Source organism: Camelus dromedarius, chromosome 4 (genome assembly GCF_036321535.1).
Source record: "Camelus dromedarius isolate mCamDro1 chromosome 4, mCamDro1.pat, whole genome shotgun sequence".
Classification (NCBI taxonomy): domain Eukaryota; kingdom Metazoa; phylum Chordata; class Mammalia; order Artiodactyla; family Camelidae; genus Camelus; species Camelus dromedarius.
Genome location: NC_087439.1, coordinates 93,219,717 through 93,227,420, shown reverse-complemented (window position 1 = coordinate 93,227,420; position 7,704 = coordinate 93,219,717). Strand labels below are relative to the sequence as shown.

At 49.5% G+C, this 7,704-nt stretch overlaps 1 long non-coding RNA gene across 1 annotated transcript; it reads left to right on the top strand.

Moving 5' to 3' along the window:
* The first annotated feature begins 1,569 nt into the window (after positions 1-1,569).
* Positions 1,570-6,939, top strand: LOC135321174 (uncharacterized). Its single transcript, XR_010380728.1, has 2 exons — positions 1,570-3,893; positions 6,221-6,939. It is a non-coding gene; the product is annotated as an uncharacterized LOC135321174 (long non-coding RNA).
* The last annotated feature ends 765 nt before the right edge of the window (positions 6,940-7,704 follow it).

Sequence of the window (7,704 nt, the reverse complement as noted above, 5' to 3'; positions counted from 1 at the left end):
CGATACTTACCTCCAGGCTCAGCGAAGAGGAGGAACTTTCTCTGCCTCTTCATACTCAGATGAGGTTCAGAATCACGGAAGGGCATCAGTGCCTACGCCCCCGAAGAGCTTCAGCGTCAGACCCCTGGTCTTCCCCGTCCGGGCCCTTCTAAACAGCATCCGCGGTTCCTGTGTGCACTTGGCCTTGTCTCGTTCCACTAACAATCGGGTCCGTCATGGCACATCGCCGCTTGCTGCCTGGCTCTCCTGGAGCTGCTCAAAGCCAGGGATGGGCACTTGCTCCCCTCGGTGGTTCCAGCGTCCAGAACGTGCCTTTATTTTCAGTGTTACAGTCATGCGGGTGGTGGAGCAAATCCACAAGGTGGAGGATGCCACAGGGGATGGTGAGAGGAAGCAGAACCGTGCCTCCCTCCACCCCAAGGCTGGAAGTCAGGGCACCGGCGAGACTGCAAGCAGAGCAGGGGCTCCCTAAGCTGTTGGGGGCATGGACATCGGAGTGCATGGCTTCCTACTGGGGGACGCACCACTGGTCCCAGGGCCAGGCCCGTGCACTCCCGGGACAGGCTTATGCCGGTGACAGCTGGGAAATCATGGCCTGTCCTGGGGTCTGTGGTCTCCGGGCTGCTCTGAATGGAATAAGAGGAGTTTTATAAAAGGCGTGTAGCTCAAACACAGAAACGTGGGTGTGGAGGGGAGTCCAGTTCAGCGCCTCTAAAACGTCTCTGCGACTGCCGGTCTCCTTGGATGCTTGCTACGTGCACAGGTGAGCGGGCCCTCGCAGCTGGCCCGGGGGTCCCTACAGCAGGGGACACCAGTGAATGGTTGTGGACTTGACTGGAGGTAGACTGAACTGGGACAGAGACAAAGGACCTGCCTGAAGGACCCCGCAGACCGGCACCCAGCTTGTGGCCATGGGCCAGGGTGACACAGCAGAGGACCGAGGATGCCAATGACTATGCAGCCACCCTTGTCCATGAGCAGTGACAATGCCAATCCTTATAACAAGTAGGTCACCCCTGGCTGGCAAGGTTATGACCCCAAAGATCCCTGCCATAATCCGCGAAGCCTGTGACTCTGCTTTGTTGCCTGGGAAAGGGGTGAATTAAAGTTACTAATCAACTGACTTTAAGATGGGGAGATTATCCGGGATTGTCCTGGGGCCCCAGCGTCATCGCAAGGGACCTCATAATTGGACGAGGGAAGCGGGACAAGAGAGTCAGGGTGATGTAACCCTGAAGACAGGTGAAGAGAGGAGCAGGTTGGTGGCTTTGAAGGTGGAGGAAGCGGCCATGAACCAAAGCCTGTGGGGGGCCTCTAAGAGCTGGAAAAGGCAGAAGAAGGGGTTCTTCCCTGCTGGAGCCTCTAGACAGGAACACAGCCCTGCCATCACCTGGATTCCAGCCCAGTGGGGCCCGCGCTAGAGTTTAACCTACAGAACTGCAAGGTGATAGATGTGTGTTGTCTAAGGCGCTGCAGTTGAGGTCGCCTGTCACCGCAGCGGAAGGAAACTAACCAGCACTTAAGGAAGTCAGCGCTGCAGCCCCAGCCGTGCTTTATGGAGTACGCCCGCGTTTAGTTCTACTGTCATGACATACCAGTCGCATCACAGAAGATCTGGAAGACGCCTGTGGCACTGGGTGGACGACTTCTGTCCTGAAGACGTGCCCTTGAACGTTTAAGCCTTTTTCAGCCAGGCTCTTGAAACGTGTTGCAGACACTGGCAGAGGAGAGCTGTGTGTGGCTACCTGAGGGCTGACTTTGCATGGATCTGGTCGGATGGGTTCGGTATGTCGCTTCCACTGTTCTGCACACCATCATAGAAACCACAGCGACGTCGCCGGCCCGACACCATCAGTTCTCCACTGCGCGGTGAGCGTGCGTGTAGATGATAACCTCCCGAGTGCAGGACAGCTCTCGCCCGGGCCCTTGGCCAGCATTCAGAGCGCAGAAAACCGTTACAAGAAGGGGAGAGGAAAAGCAAGTGACTGCTCATCAAGGGACAGGTTTTTTAATCATACTTGAGAAGAATTTTTCCTAGAGGACAGTGGCTAAATTGAGTGTGCGTTGCCTAATTATTCGGGGACTCCAAAAGTGATGCTTTTAAGTCAAAAACTTTAGAAATTCAGCCTAAGTGCAGACCACCCTTCCTCCACGGTGAAACTTAAGGAAAATGAGAGCACAGAGGTTGAGCCCAAGAGTGTCTTCAAGGGGAAACCCCTGGGTGGCACATTCAGGCCACCGGTTTTATGCAGCTGAGACACTGGAGGATGGACTGAATGCCCCTCTCTGAGTTCGTCCCCGGAGGAGGCGAGGTCAGGGGTGATTAGAGGAAAGCGTCACATGGAGAAGAGGATGGGAGAGAGTCTAAAGGAAGGAATGGAAGTTTCTCAACGGGATGTGATGCTTAGAAACAGGTTCCATTCAATGATCAAGCACTTGCATTCCAGACAGTCACTTGGTACCTGAGACCCCCAGGCACAGGCTCCAGCACTCGGATGGCCTCGAGGACGCTGCAGATAGAAAACCGAGCTCCAGGACGATGTTACACGTGCGGCCTTCGTAAGTGGACAGCAGTGCGGAAGGAGCTCAGAGGACGGCATCACTAGAGCGGGTGCCCTGGAGAGATCTCTGCGGGAGGTGCCCTTGGAACTTCTGCCCGCAGGAAACACCCATCCGTGGCTGTACCTGGCTGGCCTCCCCATCGCTCGCCTTGCATCTGTTCTCTCCATGGCATTATTCGTGCCATCCCTTTCTTAGAGCCCGTGTCTCATCTCACCTTAGGCAGTGCGCCTCCCTTTCATCTTCTCTGTGTCAGTGGGCTATTGGTGACCTTTGAGAGGCTTCATGCCCCACCTTGAGCTTCCCGGGCGAGGCCTGTGCTGTGTTCTTGGGGAGGAAGTGGTCTCAGAGCTGCACCAGAAGGGCCGGTTGGAAATGGTAACATTCAGGGGTGTCAGTGACAGAGGGGAGCAGTGGTGGACACCGGGAGGCCGTCCAGGAGGAAGCATGCTCCAAGAGCTGTGAGGGACATGGGCACAAGGAAGGATGAAGCCAGGGGGCTGTGGGTGAGGGTCCTGCTGTGAGGCCGCACGTCTGGCTGAAGTTCGTGCCTACTGGGGCCCCACAGACCGCAGTCCATCCTAGCCTGCTCAGCGGCCCTAACACAGTGCTGTAGAACAGGCAGAGGCTCACCCGACAGGATTTGTTCATCGCCGATCTGGGGGCCGGAAGCCCTGGGTCAGGACGTGGCACAGTGGGCGCCGGGCAGAGCCCCCTCCTCGCTTGCCGATGGCCAACTTCTCCCTGTGTGGAGAGAAGCCACAAGTCTCTGGCGTCCCTTCTGAGAGTGCTAATCCCACCGTGAGGCCCATCCTCAGGACCTCAGCTGGGCCTGAGCCCCGACGGCCCCGTCGCAGCCACCACCACGGGGAGGGCTAGGACTCCCGCAGGTGAACTCAGGGGGCCAGAACTCAGCCAGCAGCACAGTCCACAGCCATCGGGGTAAAGGACTAACGGCACAAATATCACCTTTCTAGTCATCAACTCTGGGGAGGAGGGAGGCCCACAGGCTTGAAGACGAGGAGGAAGTTGGGGACTGTCCACAGTGTACAACACGGAGCCCGGAGAAGCCGGGAGCCATGACGGGTCACGTGGTGAATTAACCGGAGTCCAGAATCTGACCCTCAGCCCTGCGGGCTCAGGGACTGTCCCTTCCGGGACCCAGAACTGATGCAACCATGACGCCAATGGACTAGTTTCTAAGAAGAGTCACCGTCGCCAAGTGGATTGGAAAAGCATATGAGCCTCGTGGATGAACTCCCTCCTGCGTTGTTCAGGGAGCAAGAGGTCTGAGCAGGGTGCTCTCCTGGGCTCGTTCCTCGGGTGTGTTGAAGGTACAGTGACTTCCCACTGGCTTGTCCCTCACGGTGATTATGTTTCTGCTCTGATTCATCAGTACTGATTTTAAAAGTTAACTTTGAATTGAAAAATTCCCGATAAGGGAATTCAACCCGTGACTATTAACTCTAACATATAACCCCACATGTAAATTAGTGCGGGGTCCATTTCTGCTACTTGTGTTATTATACATTTAAAATCACTATTAAAGATAACTAACTAACCAGTTTAAATTTAGTTCTTAATAAAGAAACATCAGGCTCAAGTCTTTTCTGGAAAGTAAACTTTCCTTAAAATCTGATAAAAATTCGGGATTTTTAAGCAAACCGCAAATTTGATTAAAAGCAAATTAAAAAGAAAGCTTAAGTGTGTGTGTGTGTGTGTGTGTGTGCCTGTGGTGTGGTTTTACAAACCCAGTGGTTCTAGGAAATATTTGTAAGTGGCTAGTTCTTAATGCTTAATAGCTGGCACGTGTGTTTATAGTGACGAATTTAACCCTAGCAGGAACTTAACCCCATCTCCTAAGAGTGAGCCTTTCTGAAGTTGAAATCGCCAAGTTTTTCCTTTCATCTGATTAATGAAAGGGTTCCTGGACCTTTCGTTCCTTAGATAAGGTGTCTGGTGGTGGTTGTAGCCAGTTTTGCAGCTTGTAGTGATTGGGGTAAAAGTGAGACAGTATCTGAGTTCTGAGACTCCTACCCTCACTCAGTATCTGAACTCTTTGAGATCCACCCACCCTCAGTCCCCTCCTAGAAAGGCCGATCCAGCTACAAATGCGCCCTGCTGCAAGTTCAGGCGGTGGGACTGCGCTCACGGATGCAATTCGGAAGGCAGGCTTGATTTATTTTTAATAAAACCTGAGTGTCGAGGTAGGGGTGCTGGCTCCTCCAGGCTGTGTGGGAGAGGAGCTGCCAAACGGGTTCGTCTTGATAAACTCTCAGGGGAAATTAGCCAAGTAAAGAAAAGAAGAAAGTCTAAAAGAATTTAGGATGGACGGGGGCTCACCCTTGTGAGTAAACAAGCTAATCAAGTTTCCAGCGTCTTTGAGGATCTTTTGCACAGCCTGAAACTCTGAGACTTGGCAGGAGGAGCGCGAGGGTTCACAAGGGAGAGGGTCCCTGTGTCCCCAACCCCAGCCCCCTCAATGCCGGGAAGTGGTTCACGTGTGCGGTGAAGCCCCTGCCCCTACCCGTGGTTTAGCACGCTGCTCTGAGGATGGATTAGTAAGTGATGAAAACAAAGTGCCCAGGAGCAGCAAACTGGAGTCTTGTACAGCAAATTCCTGTGGATTTGTGATACAAAGAGATAAAAGAGGCATTTGACTTAAAACTGGTTCTACGGCCAGCATGGGATTTTTAATTGCTGATAAAACCAGGACTGAAAAATATCCAAGATTAACCTTTAGCCTTTAGCAATGAACAACCAGATTGCAGTCCAGACCGCGTAACTGAGGTTTGTCTAGAATTACCACGTTCTGTCCCGTGTGTGCCACGAATATCAAGTGACAAGGTTCAGACAAGAATTCCCCTCAGTTTTACGAAAGAGAAACTAAGATGCTTGCCCAAGGTGACAAAGCTAGAAAGCACAAAGCCAGTTCTTGGCGTCAGATGCAATTCATTCTCCACTACTCTGAGTTTTGAATCCGCTGAAGCAAATTGAATTGTGTCAGATCTGAAGTTTGCCGGGCGTGCGTCCTCCTCAAAACGACACAGTTCATGAACAGTTTGTAAGTTAAGAGTTCCTCTGCATGGTGTGAAGGAGAGAACAAACTCCAGAATTTATTTTCTCCAATCTGAGCTAATATGGCTTTGAGGTGTTGAAATATGTTGATTCACATCCACTGTGATTACTGATTTATTTGCATTCATTTCTATCAGCTTATTTGCACTTTTGATTTACTGTGTCTTTTTGTTTGTTTGTTTGTTTGTTTCTGTTTTCCTCTTTTTTGCCTCCCCTTGAAATGATGGTTTTCTTTATTTCCTTTCTCCTCTTCCCCTCTGATTTGGCATTAACATTTTTATTCCTTCACCACTTTTCTTAAAGTTTAAATATACCTTCTTGCTTAACAAATTGTGTGATAAATCCATCTCTCTACCCTCATGAATGCTACAAGGACATGAAGACACGTAAACTCTAGTCACTCGTTAGTATCATCCCTGTTATTGTCATATAGTTTTTTAGTGGAATCTTATTTCTGTGGCTCCACAATTAGTCATTGCTCTTGCTAGTTCCAGATAATACTTGTATTAGTTATTTATTGCTGCATAACAAATGACTCCCAAACTTAGCAGCTCAGAACATCAAACGATTCTTGTTTCTGCAGGTCAGGAATCCAGGAGCAGCTTAGCTGGATGGTTCTGACTCAGGGTCTCTCATGAGGTGGCACCCAAGGTGTCAACTGAAGCTACAGTTATCTGAAGTCTCGACCAGAGCAGAAGCATCCAGTTCCAAGGTCACTGTTGTGATTGTCAGACTCCAGGACCTTGTAAGCTGAGGAACCCAGTGGCCACGTGGGCCTCCTCGTAGGGCTGCTCACGCACGCAGGCAGCTTGCTTTCCCCTGGATGAGTGACCCAAGAGACGGAGAAAGACGTACCCAAGAGAGAAGCCATGGTCTTTTTATAACCTAACCTTGGAGGTGACCTTTCATTGCTTTGTGTCGTATTTGTTAGAAGCAAGTTGCCAGTGCCAGCTCACACTCAAAGGAAGAGCATTATGCATGGGCACGTATGTAAAGGAGCTGAGATCGTGGGGTGTGAGGTCGTCCTAAAGGCCGCCCACCTCAATGTGTAAATACAGCCATTTGCTCAACAGTTCTCTTCGCCATTACTTCTCAGCCTATCAATTAATAATCCTTCCAGTGAAGGTCTATGGATGGAAAATACTCTGCCTTTGCCATAAAATGTCTTTATTTTGTACTCATTCTTGAATGATAAATGATCTAACTTGATTTATGTTGAGAGTCCTTCCTTAGTCCATTGAATATTAAATTCCATTATTTTTGGCTTCTATTGTAGCTGACAATAAATCGGCTGTTACCTCATTGTTCTGACTTTATGACTGTTTTTAAGATTTTTCTTTGTTATTGGTGCTCAGCAGTTTGACTGTGATTCATTTAGGCATAAATTTTGTTTTTTTAGTCCTGTTCAGAATGTTCTGTGAATTTCCAATTTGAGTAGAATTACCAGGTCAAATACCAGAAGTCCAGTTGAATTTTACTTTTAGTTGAGTACAACCCAATATTGCATGGGGCATTCTTCTACTAAAACAATTATTTCTTCCTTATCTAAAATTCAGATGTAACTAGAAATTTTGTATTTTTTTTTGTTAAATTTGGCAACCTGAAATCTGAGGATTCTTGTCTTTCATCTAATCTGGAAAATTCTTAGCTGTAAGCTCTTTAATATCACCTTTCCTCTAACCTCTCTATTTCTTCCCCTTGAATTCTTATCGAATATATGTTGGTATTAGTTCCCCAGGGCGTCATAATGGGGGACCACAAAGTGAGTGGCTTAAAACGACAGAAATGTATTCTTTTACAGTTCTGGAAGCCAAAACTCTGAAATAAAGATGACAATAGGGTGGTGTTCCCTCTGAAGGTTCTGGGGAAAAATCCTTCCTGGCCTCTTCCTAGCATCTGGCAGTTGTGGGCAATCCTTGTCCTTGCTTGGCTTACGGCTGCATCACTCCAATGCCTGACTCCGTCATCACATGGCCTTCTCCCTGCATCTCTGTGTCTCTGCATCTCTATGTCTTAACATGCCTTCTTATGAGGACAATCATCATTGGATGAGGGTCCATGCTCATC